Below are 20,864 nucleotides of genomic sequence, written 5' to 3' on the forward strand. Positions count from 1 at the left end.
ACTATAAGAACAGGCGTAGGTTTTCTCGCATTCATACTTTAGAGACTTTTCTTAGCATGTCCATTCGACATCCCTAATACCCCCTTTTGTTCTTTTCTTTGTGAATCTCGATACTTATAACGAGAGACACTCTACCGAGAACATTCTTTTGAACTTTGAGGATAAGAACTTCTTTTCTCCTCCTGCAGTAGGTTGACATCACCACTAGCAAGTAGGTTGTCATCCACATGCACAGGATTAGGAAATGAATTTCCCATTCTATAACTTTGCATGAATACAATTTGAAGGAAATATGCCCTAGAGGCAATAATAAAGTTATTATTTATTTCCTTATATCATGATAAATGTTTATTATTCATGCTAGAATTGTATTAACCGGAAACATAATACATGTGTGAATACATAGACAAACTTAGTGTCACTAGTATGCCTCTACTTGACTAGCTCGTTAATCAAAGATGGTTATGTTTCCTAACCATGAACAAAGAGTTGTTATTTGATTAACGAGATCACATCATTAGGTGAATGATCTGATTGACATGACCCATTCCATTAGCTTAGCACCCGATCGTTTAGTATGTTGCTATTGCTTTCTTCATGACTTATACATGTTCCTATGACTATGAGATTATGCAACTCCTGTTTGCCGGAGGAACACTTTGTGTGCTACCAAACGTCACAATGTAACTGGGTGATTATAAAGGAGCTCTACAGGTGTCTCCAAAGGTAGATGTTGGGTTGGCGTATTTCGAGAATAGGATTTGTCACTCCGATTGTCGGAGAGGTATCTCTGGGCCCTCTCGGTAATGCACATCACATAAGCCTTGCAAGCATTGCAACTAATGAGTTAGTTGCGAGATGATGTATTACGGAACAAGTAAAGAGACTTGCCAGTAACAAGATTGAACTAGGTATTGGATACCGACGATCGAATCTCGGGCAAGTAACATACCGATGACAAAGGGAACAACGTATGTTGTTATGCGGTCTGACCGATAAAGATCTTCGTAGAATATGTAAGAGCCAATATGGGCATCCAGGTCCCGCTATTGGTTATTGACCGGAGATTTGTCTCAGTCATGTCTGCATTGTTCTCGAACCGTAGGGTCCGCATGCTTAACGTTACGATGACAGTTATTATGAGTTTGTGCATTTTGATGTACCGAAGTTAGTTCGGAGTCCCGGATGTGATCACGGACATGACGAGGAGTCTCGAAATGGTCGAGACATAAAGATTGATATATTGGACGGCTATATTCGGACACCGGAAGTGTTCCGGGTGATTTCGGATAAAACCGGAGTGCCAGAGGGGTTACCGGAACCCCCCGGGGAAGTAATGGGCCTTATTGGGCCTGAGGGGAGAGAGAGGGCAGCAGCCCAAGAGGTGGCGCGCCCTCCCTCATGGGGAGTCCGAATTGTACTAGGAGGGGGGGCGCGGCCCCCCTTTCCCTTTCCCTCTCCCTCTCTTTCCTTCCCCCTCAAGTCTCCTAGTTGGACTAGGAAAGGGGAGTCCTACTCCCACTAGGAGGAGGACTCCCCCTCCCCTTGGCACTCCCCATAGGGCCGGCCGGCCTCCCCCTTGCTCCTTTATTTATGGGGGCAGGGGGCACCCTAGGACACACAAGTTGATCCTCGTGATCGTTCCTTAGCCGTGTGCGGTGCCCCCTGCCACCATATTCCACCTCGATCATATCGTTGTAGTGCTTAGGCAAAGCCCTGCGTCGATAGAACATCATCATCGTCACCACGCCGTTGTGCTGACGGAACTCATCCCCGAAGCTTTGCTGGATCGGAGCCCGGGGAGCGTCATCGAGTTGTACGTGTGCTAAGAACTCGGAGGTGTCGGAGTAACGGTGCTTGGATCGGTCGGATCGGGAAGACGTACGACTACTTCCTCTACGTTGCGTCAACGCTTCCGCTTCGGTCTACGAGGGTACGTAGACAACACTCTCCCCTCTCGTTGCTATGCATCACCATGATCTTGCGTGTGCGTAGGAATTTTTTTGAAATTACTACGAAACCCAACAGTGGCATCCGAGCCTAGGTTTTATGGTTTGATGTTATATGCATGAGTAGAACACAAGTGAGTTGTGGGCGATATAAGTCATACTGCCTACCAGCATGTCATACTTTGGTTCGGCGGTATTGTTGGATGAAGCGGCCCGGACCGACATTACGCGTACGCTTACGCGAGACCGGTTCTCCCGACGTGCTTTGCACAAAGGTGGCTTGCGGGTGACTGTTTCTCCAACTTTAGTTGAACCAAGTGTGGCTACGCCCGGTCCTTGCGAAGGTTAAAACGGCATCAACTTGGCAAACTATCGTTGTGGTTTTGATGCGTAGGTGAGATTGGTTCTTGCTTAAGCCCGTAGCAGCCACGTAAAACTTGCAACAACAAAGTAGAGGACGTCTAACTTGTTTTTGTAGGGCATGTTGTGATGTGATATGGTCAAGACATGATGCTAAATTTTATTGTATGAGATGATCATGTTTTGTAACCGAGTTATCGGCAACTGGCAGGAGCCATATGGTTGTCGCTTTATTGTATGCAATGCAATCGCGATGTAATGCTTTACTTTATCACTAAGCGGTAGCGATAGTCATGGAATCATAAGATTGGCGAGACGACAACGATGCTACGATGGAGATCAAGGTGTCGCGCCGGTGACGATGGTGATCATGACGGTGCTTCGGAGATGGAGATCACAGGCACAAGATGATGATGACCATATCATATCACTTATATTGATTGCATGTGATGTTTATCTTTTATGCATCTTATCTTGCTTTGATTGACAGTAGCATTATAAGATGATCTCTCACTAAATTATCAAGATAAAAGTGTTCTCCCTGAGTATGCACCATTGCCAAAGTTCGTCGTGCCCAGACACCACGTGATGATCGGGTGTGATAAGCTCTACGTCCATCTACAACGGGTGCAAGCCAGTTTTGCACACGCAGAATACTCAGGTTAAACTTGACGAGCCTAGCATATGCAGATATGGCCTCGGAACACTGAGATCGAAAGATCGAGCATGAATCATATAGTAGATATGATCAACATAGCGATGTTCACCATTGAAAACTACTCCATTTCACGTGATGATCGGTTATGGTTTAGTTGATTTGGATCACGTGATCACTTAGAGGATTAGAGGGATGTCTATCTAAGTGGGAGTTCTTAAGTAATTTGATTAATTGAACTTAAATTTATCATGAACTTAGTACCTGATAGTATCTTGCTTGTTTATGTTTGATTGTAGATAGATGGCTCGTGCTGTTGTTCCGTTTAATTTTAATGCGTTCCTTGAGAAAGCAAAGTTGAAAGATGATGGTAGCAATTACACGGACTGGGTCCGTAACTTGAGGATTATCCTCATTGCTGCACAGAAGAATTACGTCCTGGAAGCACCGCTGGGTGCCAGGCCTGCTGCTGGAGCAACACCAGATGTTATGAACGTCTGGCAGAGCAAAGCTGATGACTACTCGATAGTTCAGTGTGCCATGCTTTACGGCTTAGAATCGGGACTTCAACGACGTTTTGAACGTCATGGAGCATATGAGATGTTCCAGGAGTTGAAGTTAATATTTCAAGCAAATGCCCGGATTGAGAGATATGAAGTCTCCAATAAGTTCTATAGCTGCAAGATGGAGGAGAACAGTTCTGTCAGTGAGCATATACTCAAAATGTCTGGGTATAATAATCACTTGATTCAATTGGGAGTTAATCTTCCAGATGATTGCGTCATTGACAGAATTCTCCAATCACTGCCACCAAGCTACAAGAGCTTCGTGATGAACTATAATATGCAAGGGATGAACAAGACTATTCCCGAGCTCTTCGCAATGCTGAAAGCTGCGGAGGTAGAAATCAAAAAGGAGCATCAAGTGTTGATGGTCAACAAGACCACTAGTTTCAAGAAAAAGGGCAAAGGGAAGAAGAAGGGGAACTTCAAGAAGAACGGCAAGCAAGTTGCTGCTCAAGAGAAGAAACCCAAGTCTGGACCTAAGCCTGAAACTGAGTGCTTCTACTACAAGCAGACTGGTCACTGGAAGCGGAACTGCCCCAAGTATTTGGCGGATAAGAAGGATGGCAAGGTGAACAAAGGTATATGTGATATACATGTTATTGATGTGTACCTTACTAGAGCTCGCAGTAGCACCTGGGTATTTGATACTGGTTCTGTTGCTAATATTTGCAACTCAAAACAGGGACTACGGATTAAGCGAACACTGGCAAAGGACGAGGTGACGATGCGCGTGGGAAACGGTTCCAAAGTCGATGTGATCGCGGTCGACACGCTACCTCTACATCTACCTTCGGGATTAATATTAGACCTAAATAATTGTTATTTGGTGCCAGCGTTGAGCATGAACATTATATCTGGATCTTGTTTAATGCGAGACGGTTATTCATTTAAATCAGAGAATAATGGTTGTTCTATTTATATGAGTAATATCTTTTATGGTCATGCACCTTTGAAGAGTGGTCTATTCTTGATGAATCTCGATAGTAGTAACACATATATTCATAATGTTGAAGCCAAAAGATGCAGAGTTGATAATGATAGTGCAACTTATTTGTGGCACTGCCGTTTAGGTCATATCGGTATAAAACGCATGAAGAAACTCCATACTGATGGAATTTTGGAACCACTTGATTATGAATCACTTGGTACTTGCGAACCGTGCCTCATTGTCAAGATGACTAAAACCCCGTTCTCCGGTACTATGGAGAGAGCAACAGATTTGTTGGAAATCATACATACCGATGTATGTGGTCCGATGAATATTGAGGCTCGTGGCGGATATCGTTATTTTCTCACCTTCACAGATGACTTAAGCAGATATGGGTATATCTACTTAATGAAACACAAGTCTAAAACATTTGAAAAGTTCAAAGAATTTCAGAGTGAAGTTGAAAATCATCGTAACAAGAAAATAAAGTTTCTATGATCTGATCGTGGAGGAGAATATTTGAGTTACGAGTTTGGTGTACATTTGAAAAATTGTGGAATAGTTTCGCAACTCACGCCACCCGGAACACCACAATGCAATGGTGTGTCCGAACGTCGTAATCGTACTTTACTAGATATGGTGCGATCTATGATGTCTCTTACTGATTTACCGCTATCGTTTTGGGGATATGCTCTAGAGACGGCCGCATTCACGTTAAATAGGGCACCATCAAAATCCGTTGAGACGACGCCTTATGAACTGTGGTTTGGCAAGAAACCAAAGTTGTCGTTTCTGAAAGTTTGGGGCTGTGATGCTTATGTGAAAAAGCTTCAACCTGATAAGCTCGAACCCAAATCGGAGAAATGTGTCTTCATAGGATACCCAAAGGAGACTATTGGGTACACCTTCTATCACATATCCGAAGGCAAGACATTCATTGCTAAGATTGGATCCTTTCTAGAGAAGGAGTTTCTCTTGAAAGAAGTGACTGGGAGGAAAGTAGAACTTGACGAGGTAACTGTACCTGCTCCTTTATTGGAAAGTAGTACATCACAGAAAATTGTTTCTGCGACACCTACACCAATAAGTGAGGAAGTTAATGATAATGATCATGAAACTTCAGGACAAGATACTACTGAACCTCGTAGATCAACCAGAGTGAGATCCGCGCCAGAGTGGTACGGTAATCCAGTTCTGGAAGTCATGCTACTAGATCATGATGAACCTACGAACTATGAAGAAGCGATGGTGAGCCTAGATTCCGCAAAATGGCTTGAAGCCGTGAAATCTGAGATGGGATCCATGTATGAGAACAAAGTATGGACTTTGGTTGACTTGCCCGATGATCGGCAAGCAATTGAGAATAAATGGATCTTCAAGAAGAAGACTGACGCTGACGGTAATGTTACTGTCTACAAAGCTCGACTTGTCGCAAAAGGTTTTCGACAAGTTCAAGGGGTTGACTACGATGAGACCTTCTCACCCGTAGCGATGCTTAAGTCTGTCCGAATCATGTTAGCAATTGCCGCATTTTATGATTATGAAATTTGGCAGATGGATGTCAAAACTGCATTCCTGAATGGATTTCTGGAAGAAGAGTTGTATATGATGCAACCGGAAGGTTTTGTCGATCCAAAGGGAGCTAACAAAGTGTGCAAGCTCCAGCGATCCATTTATGGACTGGTGCAAGCCTCTCGGAGTTGGAATAAACGTTTTGATAGTGTGATCAAAGCATTTGGTTTTATACAGACTTTCGGAGAAGCCTGTATTTACAAGAAAGTGAGTGGGAGCTCTGTAGCATTTCTGATATTATATGTGGATGACATATTACTGATTGGAAATGATATAGAATTTCTGGATAGCATAAAGGGATACTTGAATAAGAGTTTTTCAATGAAAGACCTCGGTGAAGCTGCTTACATATTAGGCATAAAGATCTATAGAGATAGATCAAGACGCCTAATTGGACTTTCACAAAGCACATACCTTGACAAGATTTTGAAAAAGTTCAAAATGGATCAAGCAAAGAAAGGGTTCTTGCCTGTGTTACAAGGTGTGAAGTTGAGTCAGACTCAATGCCCGACCACTGCAGAAGATAGAGAGAAAATGAAAGATGTTCCCTATGCTTCAGCCATAGGCTCTATCATGTATGCAATGCTGTGTACCAGACCTGATGTGTGCCTTGCTATAAGCTTAGCAGGGAGGTACCAAAGTAATCCAGGAGTGGATCACTGGACAGCGGTCAAGAACATCCTGAAATACCTGAAAAGGACTAAGGATATGTTTCTCGTATATGGAGGTGACAAAGAGCTCATCGTAAAAGGTTACGTTGATGCAAGCTTTGACACTGATCCGGACGATTCTAAATCACAAACCGGATATGTGTTTACATTAAACGGTGGAGCTGTCAGTTGGTGCAGTTCTAAACAAAGCGTCGTAGCGGGATCTACATGTGAAGCAGAGTACATAGCTGCTTCGGAAGCAGCAAATGAAGGAGTCTGGATGAAGGAGTTCATATCCGATCTAGGTGTCATACCTAGTGCATCGGGTCCAATGAAAATCTTTTGTGACAATACTGGTGCAATTGCCTTGGCAAAGGAATCCAGATTTCACAAGAGAACCAAGCACATCAAGAGACGCTTCAATTCCATCCGGGATCTAGTCCAGGTGGGAGACATAGAGATTTGCAAGATACATACGGATCTGAATGTTGCAGACCCATTGACTAAGCCTCTTCCACGAGCAAAACATGATCAGCACCAAGACTCCATGGGTGTTAGAATCATTACTTTGTAATCTAGATTATTGACTCTAGTGCAAGTGGGAGACTGAAGGAAATATGCCCTAGAGGCAATAATAAAGTTATTATTTATTTCCTTATATCATGATAAATGTTTATTATTCATGCTAGAATTGTATTAACCGGAAACATAATACATGTGTGAATACATAGACAAACTTAGTGTCACTAGTATGCCTCTACTTGACTAGCTCGTTAATCAAAGATGGTTATGTTTCCTAACCATGAACAAAGAGTTGTTATTTGATTAACGAGGATCACATCATTAGGTGAATGATCTGATTGACATGACCCATTCCATTAGCTTAGCACCCGATCGTTTAGTATGTTGCTATTGCTTTCTTCATGACTTATACATGTTCCTATGACTATGAGATTATGCAACTCCCGTTTGCCGGAGGAACACTTTGTGTGCTACCAAACGTCACAACGTAACTGGGTGATTATAAAGGAGCTCTACAGGTGTCTCCAAAGGTAGATGTTGGGTTGGCGTATTTCGAGAATAGGATTTGTCACTCCGATTGTCGGAGAGGTATCTCTGGGCCCTCTCGGTAATGCACATCACATAAGCCTTGCAAGCATTGCAACTAATGAGTTAGTTGCGAGATGATGTATTACGGAACGAGTAAAGAGACTTGCCGGTAACGAGATTGAACTAGGTATTGGATACCGACGATCGAATCTCGGGCAAGTAACATACCGATGACAAAGGGAACAACGTATGTTGTTATGCGGTCTGACCGATAAAGATCTTCGTAGAATATGTAGGAGCCAATATGGGCATCCAGGTCCCGCTATTGGTTATTGACCGGAGATTTGTCTCAGTCATGTCTACATAGTTCTCGAACCGTAGGGTCCGCATGCTTAACGTTACGATGACAGTTATTATGAGTTTATGCATTTTGATGTACCGAAGTTAGTTCGGAGTCCTGGATGTGATCACGGACATGACGAGGAGTCTCGAAATGGTCGAGACATAAAGATTGATATATTGGACGGCTATATTCGGACACCAGAAGTGTTCCGGGTGATTTCGGATAAAACCGGAGTGCCAGAGGGGTTACCGGAACCCCGGGGGGAAGTAATGGGCCTTATTGGGCCTGAGGGGAGAGAGAGGACAGCAGCCCAAGAGGTGGCACGCCCCCCCTCATGGGGAGTCCGAATTCGACTAGGAGGGGGGGCGCGGCCCCCCTTTCCCTCTCCATCTCCCTCTCTTTCCTTCCCCCTCAAGTCTCCTAGTTGGACTAGGAAAGGGGAGTCCTACTCCCACTAGGAGGAGGACTCCCCCTCCCCTTGGTGCGCCCCATAGGGCCGGCCAGCCTCCCCCTTGCTCCTTTATATACGGGGGCAGGGGGGCACCCTAGGACACACAAGTTGATCCTCGTGATCGTTCCTTAGCCGTGTGCGGTGCCCCCTGCCACCATATTCCACCTCGATCATATTGTTGTAGTGCTTAGGCGAAGCCCTGCGTCGGTAGAACATCATCATCGTCACCACGCCGTTGTGCTGACGGAACTCATCCCCAAAGCTTTGCTGGATCGGAGCCCGGGGAGCGTCATCGAGCTGTACGTGTGCTAAGAACTCGGAGGTGCCGGAGTAACGGTGCTTGGATTGGTCGGATCGGGAAGACGTACGACTACTTCCTCTACGTTGTGTCAACGCTTCCGCTTCGGTCTACGAGGGTACGTAGACAACACTCTCCCCTCTCGTTGCTATGCATCACCATGATCTTGCGTGTGCGTAGGAATTTTTTTGAAATTACTACGAAACCCAACACAATTGTCCTCTCATTTTCTTTAACCCAAAACAACATTTGATTGCTTTAGTCCATAAAAGACTTCTTCAGGCAGTATCCCCTGTGTTCTTTACTTTCATCTGATGTAACTCAGATCATAATATCTTTCATCTGATGTAACTCAGATCATGATGTGCTACTAACACTCATTGTAATCTATTTAGTGCAAAACGCGCAAAAACCTTTTGATTTAAGTCGTGTTTTACACCTTTACATATTTCCTTTGGAGTCACATTGTCCTTGTAGACTCTTTACATCTTACTGTTTTGGCTCCATTGGAAATTACTCATCAGTCCCAAACATCGTCGGGATTCACCAATTTCATTTCATCTCACATAGTCTCTTATCATTTAGATAAGAAGACATTTCTCAAAGCTCGAATGAGCATTTAAATGAGGTGGGATCAACCTCCACTTGAATTTCACTAACATAGGCTTTATAGTAATCAGAAGTATCTGATTTTCTCATTCCTTGAGACCCACAGTGTCTCAGGTACTGGCACTTCTTTTATATGGGGATGTTGTTGCTCTGTCAATGCAACAGGCAATAGGTTTTACAGGGACATGTATCACAAGATCCATGTTTACTCATTCATCCTTTATAGAGCTAACAACATGTGTTGTATAGGTCATACAACATGCTCCCCTAGATTACTCCATCTTCACTAAAAATGGCGTATCTTTAAACTTTATAATTTGGGTTTATTCTGTTAAAACTTTCTTCTTTATGGCACTTTAAGCACCATCTTAGTATTCCTTACTCTGCATTTGGAACTGTAAAAGATCCAGAAATACAACTATTTCTTTTCTTTAGGGGTATTAATATGACCGTCATACTCCCCCAGACGATCACATTCTTCATCACATTATCTAAAGCATAGGGGAGTTTCATTATTCTTAATTTATCTCATATATCTTTCTCCCCCTCGAAATGTGGCAAGAACTTTTCTGCCACAATTTTGAAAACCATTGATAACTCTTGTGAATTGAGGAAACTTCGATTATCTACTTCATTCTTCAGATTACTTCATACGAAATGAAGTTATCTCTTCATACAAAATGAAGTTATCTTTTAACTAGTATGGGAGTAATTTTTCCTCATTTCATTTCAGAAACTCAACAAAGTTCTTTATCATTAGTACTTTTGCAAGTCACACTTGCATATAATTCTTATCTTTAGGTACATCTGTAACTTTTAATCTCTTTGGATTTATTGAGTGCTTAATGACCATTACACATAAGGTGTACAGTCGATACTAGGAAAGCATAATAGCTACTCCATACTTTTCTCCTAGAGTGAGACACATTAAGCACATGAGTCATCATATCTTTCTCCTGTCATACATGATAAGTTCTTTGCCAGGATTTCTCCTGACATATAGGATTTTTGACATAATACTATGTCAACTTTACCCAGTTATGCAGGTATTTTCCCAAACTTTCCCCGCCATGCGGGTTTTACCTTAATCCTCTTTCCCGCTATGCAGGTAATTCCCTGTAAGGAACATGAATGCCAGAATTGGCTCTTTTGACCGCATATGCAATCATCAAATTCAGTAATAAATTTGAATGCTCTTTGACACACATGCTTGATCCGACGTTGTCAAATATTAAACATGCATGTTGCTTGTTTTATCTCAAATCATGTTGACTGAAATCTTCTTCATAGAGAGTACATGAAAGACATTCGTCAACCAAGACTCTCAATTATCTACCTCTTTTCTTTCTTGGATTAATATCCAAGAATTCTTTTTTTTTGAAGCCATTCTTTAGAGAGAACATGCTCCCTCACGTTATGACCTTCCCTGGTCATCTTTCGGGTCACAAGTACCCAGCCATTCGCTTTCACGAATGAAAGCATGAAAACTTTTAGTCTGAAAAAACATAGCCAATAATCAACAATAATGAGCATAAAAATAACCCTACGTTGGTCTGGTTAAAAAATATGCACATTAAACTTTTGTAAAACTTCCTTTTTATACTCTAAATCACCGTTGTGGTAGAATTAGAATAAAACTCATTCTTCTACATTAATTCCATATCACCGTTGGGCGGAAATGGAAATAATGCATATAACTCATAAACAATGTGATGATAATATTTCTATTAAACAACTTTGCTAAGAAAATAATCATCATTATCAACTTTATTGCAACGGAAAATTAGCAATATACAGTTCTCATCTTTATCAAATTCTCCGAAAATTGGTCACTTGGATACAAAATTTATCAGAGATTTGAACTTTTAACTATAAGACTCATTGAATAATAATATTGTCATCATCAACGTTGGTCAGAAAATAACAATACCATATTTTAACTTTAAAATAAATATCTTTCTTTTATCATATCGGAAACTATCTGCATCTTATTTCACCCACAGGGGAAAAACATTGCTAAGAACCGTTCTTCCAATTAAAGTTTCCCGTTGGTTCCAATTTAATTGGAGGATAAAATTGTTACTTTGCAGCGGAAACTTTACAATATTCTATTTAGAAACAATTCTGTACTCTTTTTCTCTCTAAGCAATTTTAACCGGTTGGTTCAAAAAAGCATCAGAGAAGCAACAATTTAATCTTTTACTTTAATTCTATTCTCTTTTAAAAAAACAATTTAGTTTTATTTGCAGCGGAAAACATGAATAAAAATTCATGAACTTTTTACTTTTTACATAAACTTTCCTTACACTGAATAAAAAATCATGAACTTCTTTAGTTCTACTGAAACTTTTACTTTATATAATACATGAACTTTTCTTTTCATTTTTTCTGAAAATTTTCTATTTTCATTTTCAGAACTTTTTCTGTTTCTTTAAACAAATAATTTCTCTGAATAATTTGAATAGAAAAATTGTACTGTAACTTGCCCTAAAAACTGGACAAATAATCGCTAACTCTCTCGCGCGCACGTTGGCTATTGGCTTTGGGCCTTGCAAATCCATCTAAGTTGGGCTTATTGCTAATCAAATGGCCTGTCAGACCCGTGCCTAACCATGGAAACCGGAAGTTGTGTGCCGAACGCTTTCCATAGCGCCAGCTAAAGTGAGAAGCCATAGGAAAAGTTGAATCTAGGAAGTTTTGGAGAAGCCGGGCACTTTCAGAACACGCCCTAAATAAAAAAGAAATACGCCTTGTGCTGGCCGAAAACGGGCCAGCCATTCAGAGCTAGTTCGGCTCGCGCGCATGCCCGCGGCGGCTGGCTTGGGCCCAGCCGGCTCTTCCCCTTTCGGCCCAAAAGCCCAGCTGTGGCCTAGGGTTTTGATCTCAGCCGTTGAGCGCGATCCAACGGCCACGCGTGCATCTCGTGTTAGCAAAACCAACCAGCGCCGCGCGGCTCGCAAACCCTAGCCTCATTCCGTTTCAACTCGCACGCGCCGCTCGTCTCTCTATAGCCGGTCCGGTCGCGCCGGTCGCCGTCGACAGCCACCGCGCGAGCCTGTCCGCATCTCTTCCCCCCGGCCTCTCCTTTGACACAGAGAGAGGGACGCTCGCGGCCACCTCTGCTCCCCTTCTCTCGCTCCCGACTGCGCCGTTGCGTTTGACGCCGGTCGCCGGCAGTCGGAGACGGGATTGAGCTCCGCCGTTCCCTGGCGAGCTCTTCTCCCTGCCCCCTTTTCCTCCCTTCTACTACCCTTGTCAACCTACATCATGCAGCAACAGAGAGAGAGAGAGATGCTACGGGTTTCGATGCAGCGTCGTGGCCATCCCCTTCGCTGGCTACGCGTCCGCCTTGCGGTGGGGTTCGACTCCTCTGCAGTCGAGCTACTACAGCAGGCGTGCTGTAGACGTCCACATCGGCCGTCAATTTCCATCTGACCGCTCTAATTTCCCCACTTATTTCTGTTAATAATAAAGCCTTTATGTATTCGGATAAATGCTTCCGTTCACACTTCACACCACACAGTAAAGACCGGAGAGCAAAGAGATTGAGGCAAGGGCGAGCAGACGACCTCGCCGCCGGCGAGGGTTCGTATCTCCAGCCAAGCACACTCCCTCCCCTAGCGACGGTCCGGTGGATGGACCTCCTGCCCGCCTGCTGCGCCGCGGCTGTGTCCCCGGCTTTCCCAGGATCCGCCGCAAGGCGCCGTTCCCTGGGCTCACCGGCCGACGCCGTCCCCTGGGCTCACCGGCCAACGCCGTGGAAGGCAGGTATGTGGGAGGACTCCACCCTCCTCAGGCTGCGCCGCCCTACGTCCCTCACCTCGATTGAAGCTGCCCGCTTCCTCCAGCCGCTCGCCGATGGGGATCTGCCGGCCGCCCGGCCCCGCGCCACCACAGTCTAGGAAGGAGATATTGCCGTGCGGGCGCTTCTTGAGCTCGGGAGAGGCACAGGTCAGTACGTGGCTAGCTCCTACCTTGTAGTATGTAGCATGACAGTATGTTTGGTCCCCTGTCCATTGATATTGTCCGTCCAAATCTTTAGAATTATATGTATGTAGCCTGTATTTCTCAACGTTGTTGTGTTGTGGTCTAAATACCGATTGTTATCTTACTGCAATTGCATTTGATTTGATTGCGCCGTTGTGTCGTGGTCTCACTCTCCATAGAGATTTTGGCATGGTTCTGACTAGCAAATTTCTAGAATACTGTAAGTCAGTTTTTGGTTCATCTTGTTTGGAAACCAGGATACTGTGATGTAAATGCTCAAGTCCTTGCCCCTTCACACATCAGCAAAACTAAGTGCTACTCTACTTTTATTTTTCCTCACTTTAAAACAGATAAACAGAAGCAAAAGTTGCTCTTCCTGTTCACATATCATAACAGGATGCAGAGGTTGCTCTCTCTGTATTTGCCTTAAGTACTATAAACACATCACAAATAGAAGGAATTACTAGCTGCAGTTCACGGCTGTAGTCACGGCTGTAGTTGAGGTTGATGCAGAGGAGCCGAACCACACAAATGCATGACTCTCCTCTTATTTCTCTATCAAACTATTGTCATATCCGAGGAAAATATGAATTCTTTTCCAAGTCCCAAATATCATTGGCTTCACTCTGTATATTAAAGAGAGACATACCAGATTTTATACACACAAAAAATCATATTGCTTACAAATGGATTTTAGGAATTTTGGACAAGATAAGTGGAATACCGTTAGTAAACGAGCATAGTACCCATATTCCTGCAAACCATCTGCATTTGCTCCAGTCATTTTCTCTATAGGTGCTTCGCATTGTGCAACTGGAATGTACTTCTCTCCTGTCTATGCAAAAAATAAATCAGAATAAACATTAGTTGAGTTATTAGTAACTCTATAGGCTGTTTTGATAAGTGATAAGAGGTTTACAGAAGAAGATTGTTTTTCGGGAATGACTTTAGCTGCCCCTTTTTTCTTTTTACTGGGATGTTGATTATCAAGCTATGATTTCTTCCTTTTTGAAGTCTTCTGCTGAATTTCCTTTTTCTTCAGACAGGCTGTTTGCAAACAAATGTCTGGTTCCTGAGATATAGCTTCAGTTCTGCATGTAGTAGTAGGAGCTTTGTCTTCAACTTGCTTCTTTAGATTCTTCAAAGCATCATCTACTAATTTTATGCACTCTTGTGATGCAACTGCTTGGGAAGCTATGCCAAGGAACTCATGCATGAAAAACTTAAGCTGCTGCCTATCTTCCGATCTAGGGTCTTCCAAAACAATGTTGCCATGGCTGTTTTGAATAGTGCCGCTTCGTGCTTCTCGAGTCCATCGCTTCAAAATATAGTGGCTTGGAAGATACTTAATATTCATGACATCAAGGGCTTTCAAAGCATGACTACACAATATACCAACTCTTTCAAATTGACCACAACTACATAGAACTTTTTGCTCTTCATCAACCAGAACTTTGCATTCTTCCTCATAAGAGCATTCCGGGTCAAGATTGGCAATTGCAACAGTATATACATTGTGTTCCTCGATGGCTTGATGTACGCTGAGATGGATCTTTCATATTCATTCTAAAGATGGATCTTTCATATTCATTCTGAAAATCTTCAAATATGTGAGGTGTGTAAACTTTGCTTGCTTGTATTACTGTAGGAGTTCTTATTCTAACTCTAGGTAATTTTTTCCTAGACTCATATTCCTCATTTACCTCTTTATCTCTCTTTCCTTTCACAACCCTCTCTACGTTCTTGAAAAAACAAAGAATGTCAAGATCAGACTTCAAATGGTCTTTCAAGTCACTATTCAAGCTCTCACTTAATTGTGTGCTTCTCATGCCTATAGTGTAAGCATTCCTCATGTAACATCTTGCCCATTTCTCTTTTACTTTATAGATACTGTCCAACCAAGTCTGTGTATCCACATTGATTCTTATGGCAGTGAAAGCTTCTTCAAAGTCTTCCTCTTCCTCATACTTGTACATGCAAGCACTGAAATCAGCAAGTACATTTGGGCCATCCTCGTCTTTTTTCTTATGAGGTAAATGTTTGATGGCATTTTGCATTCTGTGAAAAGTGCACAATCCATGCCATGCTTCCGTAAATACCGCCCGAATTGCATTACCCATTGCTACGTCCTGGTTAGTAAAGATAGTTCTAGGCTGCTTTTTGTTATGTATGGATAGGAAAGTGTTGAACAACCATCTGAAGGATTCAAATGTCTCGTCGTATAGAAGTGCAGCACCAAAAATGACCATTTCTCTAAAATGGTTGAAGCCAACAAATACACCAAAGGGTCTGTACTCTTTATTTGTCCCAAATGTAGTATCAAACGTAACAACATCACCGAAGTGAGCATAGTCAATGATCATCTTCGCATCAGCCCAGAAGATATTTGCTATTTGTTCATTGCAATCGTGTTGTACGTCATATTCAAATGCAGGATTCTCATTTTTTTTATCTCGAAAGTACTTGAGCATACTTCCAGCTTCACCATATATCAACTCCCTTTGACGCTTGGTTCGCAAATAGTTCTTGTGATCACGAGGTGTGTAGGTAAGGCTTGATGACCCACCAACTTGCCGACTTGCCAACTCATGGGCTGCTTTTGGTACAATTCCTGAATCATCTGCAGTTTCAATGTCAAAAGCTTGCAAGGTCGATATCTTCCGCTGTGATGGCATCAAGTGGCATGTTCCAGGCAATTGCAAGACATGGTTGTGTTCAGTGACTAACTCATGTACTTCATAATTTCCTGTTTCTCGGTCGATGGTGATTCCCATTCGAACTTTACAACCAGTCCTTGTTTCTGCACGAGGACGCTTGGTATTATGATCTCTTTTGTCTATTCTTCTGTAGCCCTCATTGGAACAAACGTATCTCGCGGAAGTGATTGCCCCATCAAGTTTGCTCTTATTTTCATAATTTACCCTTACGTCAAAACCAATATGACCTCCATAACAAGTCCAAAAGCCCCAAGCCTCTTTTGTGGAATTAAATTTCATACCAATTTGAGGCATCCAACTAGGAACCATATTTGCCCTGTAAAAAATAGGCATATCTTAATTTATTTGTCTAGTTACACTACAAGAATACGATGATATGGCATGAGAATTTTAAAAAAATTGAGTGTACATGTTTGAATCTTTGTTGGAGTTGGTCATATTCTGCATTACACCTTTTAGTTTCCTTTTTTGTAATCTGTGATAGCATAGCAAACTCAGTCTATAGGAATTCTCTTGCTGCCTTGAGAACATGAATACAATTAGAGCATATGTTACATACCTCAAGATTGATCATCTTTTTTTTTGCTAGGAGAAGGAAGAGGCAAAAGGGAGATCATCTACATTAATCTCCTGTCAATTATTGGAAATCCCAAGTACTTCACGAGCAAACCACCTATGGTACAACTTGCATCTACAGATCTAACTACATTAATGTATTTTATCTTGAGATTATTCAAAACAATAGAGATCACTTATGTTAGCAAAGCACCTATGGTACAACTCGCATCTACAGGTCTGACTACATTCATGTATTTTCCTATGGTACAACTTGCATGTAAAGGTCTGACTACATTCATGTATTTTATCTTGACCTATTTAGAACAATAGAGATCACTTCTGTTCAAATATATTTTTTCACTCTAACATCATCCAAAAGGTGCAGGAATAAATTTTGGATCTCCTTCCTTCCTTATTACTTCTAATTTTCTACTAGTTGTTTGGAGGGTGCGACTCCTCTGCAATTTAGCTGCTGAATTTATTAAAATTGATGTTACCTATTTAAATCTTCATTGCCGTTAATCATATTCTCCACTAAACCTTGTCTTTTTTTGTAATCTGTGATCATATAGCAAAATTAGTCTAGGAATTCTCTTGTTGCCTTGAGAACATGAATAGAATCAGACCACATGTCATATACCTTGAGATTGATCAGCTTCTTTTTTGTTGCTAGGAGAAGGATGGTAGAAGTGAGTTCAAAAGGGAGATCATCCACACCACTTGCAGATCAGCGGGAGGAGAACAATCAGTAGAGCGATAGGGCAAAAGGGAGATTTTTATACCACATAAACTTGCAGATCAACGTGAAGAGGACAAAGATAGGGCAAAAGGGGATCTCTATGCCGCCCATAGATCAACATATACCTTGGTCACGTTCTGGCTACAAGGAGGAGGATCAAGGAGGACTGGGGAAGACGGGCGGGATGAAGGCATAGAGATCGCTGTTTGGCGCCAGCGTTCTGTTTGGCGACGAAGGCATGGAGATCGCTATTTGGCGCCAACGTGCGTTCTGTTTGGCGCCAAGCAGCCATAGGAGATTTTTCAGCAGACAAATTGGGTGTTTGTTTTCATTTTTTTAAAGAAATAAGTGGGGAAATTAGAGCGGTCAGATAGGAATTGACGGCCGATGTGGACGTCTACAGCACATGTGCTGTAGTAGTTTGACTGCAGAGGAGCCGAACCCCTTGCGGTGAGCGCGCCGCCGTCGAGCGGTTTGGCTGCGGTGCCTACTCCCTTTTTTTGTCTTTTTCTTTTCTTTGCCGGCATGCTGTTGAGCTAGCTCCGGTAGTTCTTCGTCCGTCGCCTCGGCTTGCCGATGCGCGTCCGGATCGAGAGGAACGGCGCGGCCTTGCGGCGGCGCTCTTTGCCTGCGAGGCCCGAGGCCCTTCGCCTGTGAGGTGTTTTCTTTACCATGTAGATTAGGGTTCGGGGGGGGGGGGCTTGATTCTTTTGATTTCCACCGAAAAAACTCAAATCTAATCTGGCTGAGACCATTGATAGACTTTGGATCGGATAGGCTTAGGGATCCCGGTGGTCCTACCTTCACCTTGTGGCTCGAGGAGCTCCCGGTGCTGGCCATGGCGACGGTGGCCGGTTGTGATGGCAGAGAGTAGTGGGCGAAGTGGTGGCAGCGCTTCCCATCAGCACTGCACTAACCCTAAATCGGTAAGGGATTAGGTGGGGTGTACGGCTATGCGATGAACCTCGTGATGCGAGCCGCCGGCCCCCACCTCTTTATATAGTGCAGGTGACAGGGGCCCGTCACCCATAGTGGGTTGAGCGCCCCCGATCAGGACGCAGATCTAAGGGCCCGGTGGGCCGTTGGGCCCACACGGTGAAGATCATCCTAACAATTCAATGATACTAATGCTTAGAATATGACGGTAAATATTATTACCTACAAGAATCAATTGTGTGTAATATTGTATTACACTCCCTCCTATACATATTAATTGTTGCTGATTTATTTCGCTGATTTACTACAAAAAGGTCTTGATGCCTCGGTGAACTTTATACTAAACAGCGACAATTAATATGGATAAGAGGATGTAGTTTATTTTGCTTCTTTGTTTTTTCAGCACGTTGTTTTGTGTGCAACCGGAAAGAAAAAGATAGCGCGCGCACACACACATCCAAACACTTTGAATAGCCAGAGGATATATATTCATTGGTCAACATATCTATCAGATTTCGAGGATCACCGGATATTGATAGATACAAAACCAAGTGAGTGACATCAATGTGGCCATCTCCACCAGCTGTTTGATCTGCATTTCTGGCCTACAAAGGCCAGCAGCCGAAGTCGATGATGCAGATCGACAGCAGAGCAGCAACACATGGAGATCGCTGCTGAGTGCGAGCACCGCATGGAGCCGGTGCTGGTGACCCCGAGCCAGCCGACGCCGGCGCACACCCTCTACCTCTCCAACCTCGACGACCAGTGCCTCCTCCGCTTCTCCGTCGAGTACCTCTTTCGTGTTCGCGGGTGCCGTCGACGTTGACGCCCTCAGGACGGCGCTGTCCAGGGTCCTCGTCGAGTACTACCCGCTCGCCGGCAGGCTCGGGCCCGGGGACGACGGCAAGCTTGTCGTCGATTGCAACGCGGAGGGGGCGCTTTTTGGGGAGGGGTTCCTGCCGGGGCTCACTGCCGACGAGTTCCTCCGGTGGTCTGCCACTCCTCACGAATCCTGGAGGAAGCTGCTCCGCGGCGGATCCAAGCCGCAGAGCCTGATTGGCGTGCCCCCTCTTGTCGTCCAAGTGACTCGCCTCGGCTGCGGCGGCACCATCCTCTGCACGGCCATCAGCCACTGCCTCTGCGACGGCATCGGCGCCGCACAGTTCCTCCATGCGTGGGCGCGCGTCGCCAGGTTCGAAGCCGCCGATCACCACGTCGCGCCCTTCCATGACCGCTGCGTCCTGAGGCCGCGCTGCCCCCCGCGCGTCGCGTTCGAGCACCCGGAGTACGTGACAAACTCCGTCCCCAGCGGCGGTGACCCGGCGGCGACGCCCAGCCTCTTCTTCGGACCGCTGGCGCCGGTGTCTCTGACCTTCACGGGGGCACACGTCCAGCGCCACCGATGCGTGCAGTGGCTCGAGGATTGCACGTCCTTCGAGGCACTCGCGGCGCACGTCTGGCGCGCGTGGGTGCGGTCCCTCGGTCCTCCGAGCGACCTCCGCGTGAAACTCCTCTTCACCGTCGACATCCGCCGTCGGGTGAACCCGGGCCTCCCCGAAGGGTACTACGGCAACGGCTTCGTGCTCGCATGCGCCAAGTCGACGGCTGGGCAGTTGGCGGCGCCGTCCGGCGAGCACCACGCGGCGAGGCTGGTGCGGGCGGCCAAGGAGATGATTGACGATGACTACGTCCGCTCCACGGTTGACCTCCTCGAGCTGCGACGGGACGCCATGCCAGACCTCTCGGCGAGCCTGGTGATCTCGGCGTGGACCCGGATGGGGCTGGAGGACCTGGACATCGGGGCCGGGCGGCCGGTGCACGTGGGCCCGCTGACCAGCGAGACGTACTGCTTGTTCCTCCCGGTGGTCGACGATCCCCGTGGCGTGACTGCGCTGGTGTCGGTCCCGGAGGCGGCCGCCGAGAGGTTGGAGGACGGCTTCCTTCATGGGTTGGAATTGGATGACATGCATGACGTGGAAAACGACGAGCAGTAATGGTTGAAGCTGGAGTTCAAGGAAATATATATTGGATGTTTTCCCTACTATACCTTAACCTTTCTTGCGGTTTGGCCTTTGAAGAGCGAATTTCATTTTCTAAAAGTGAAGGTATGTAGTGGGATGTAAGTGGCAAATAAATGGCATCCGCAATCCTGTTTAGTTTGTTTTGCTAGTTTGATAGTTCATTTTCCTCAAACAAAAAAAACCTTTTTGAACTATCATATTATAAGTGAACTTTAAATGGGATTAAATGGAACCCGGTTGACATCCCTATGTACGGTTCAGTGGCAAGATCCACTACTCAATGACTTTAGAGAAAGGTGTTACAGCTCCATGGTGGCACCACACCCTCGTGATATATGCATTATCTCCCTGTGGTCTATTGAATTTTTTTCTTCAAATAATCATATCTTTTAAACTGTAACTCTCATTTTAATATGTTATAGATGAATTTGATTAGAAAAATGTGTAGAACTTGAATATGATGTTCTTTGACATG

The 20,864-nt window shown here is 44.4% G+C and overlaps 1 pseudogene; it reads left to right on the forward strand.

The window, feature by feature from the left end:
* The first annotated feature begins 18,702 nt into the window (after positions 1-18,702).
* LOC123187333 (alcohol acyltransferase 9-like) lies at positions 18,703-20,362 on the forward strand (annotated as a pseudogene).
* The last annotated feature ends 502 nt before the right edge of the window (positions 20,363-20,864 follow it).

Source organism: Triticum aestivum, chromosome 2A (assembly GCF_018294505.1).
Source record: "Triticum aestivum cultivar Chinese Spring chromosome 2A, IWGSC CS RefSeq v2.1, whole genome shotgun sequence".
Taxonomy (NCBI): Eukaryota; Viridiplantae; Streptophyta; class Magnoliopsida; order Poales; family Poaceae; genus Triticum; species Triticum aestivum.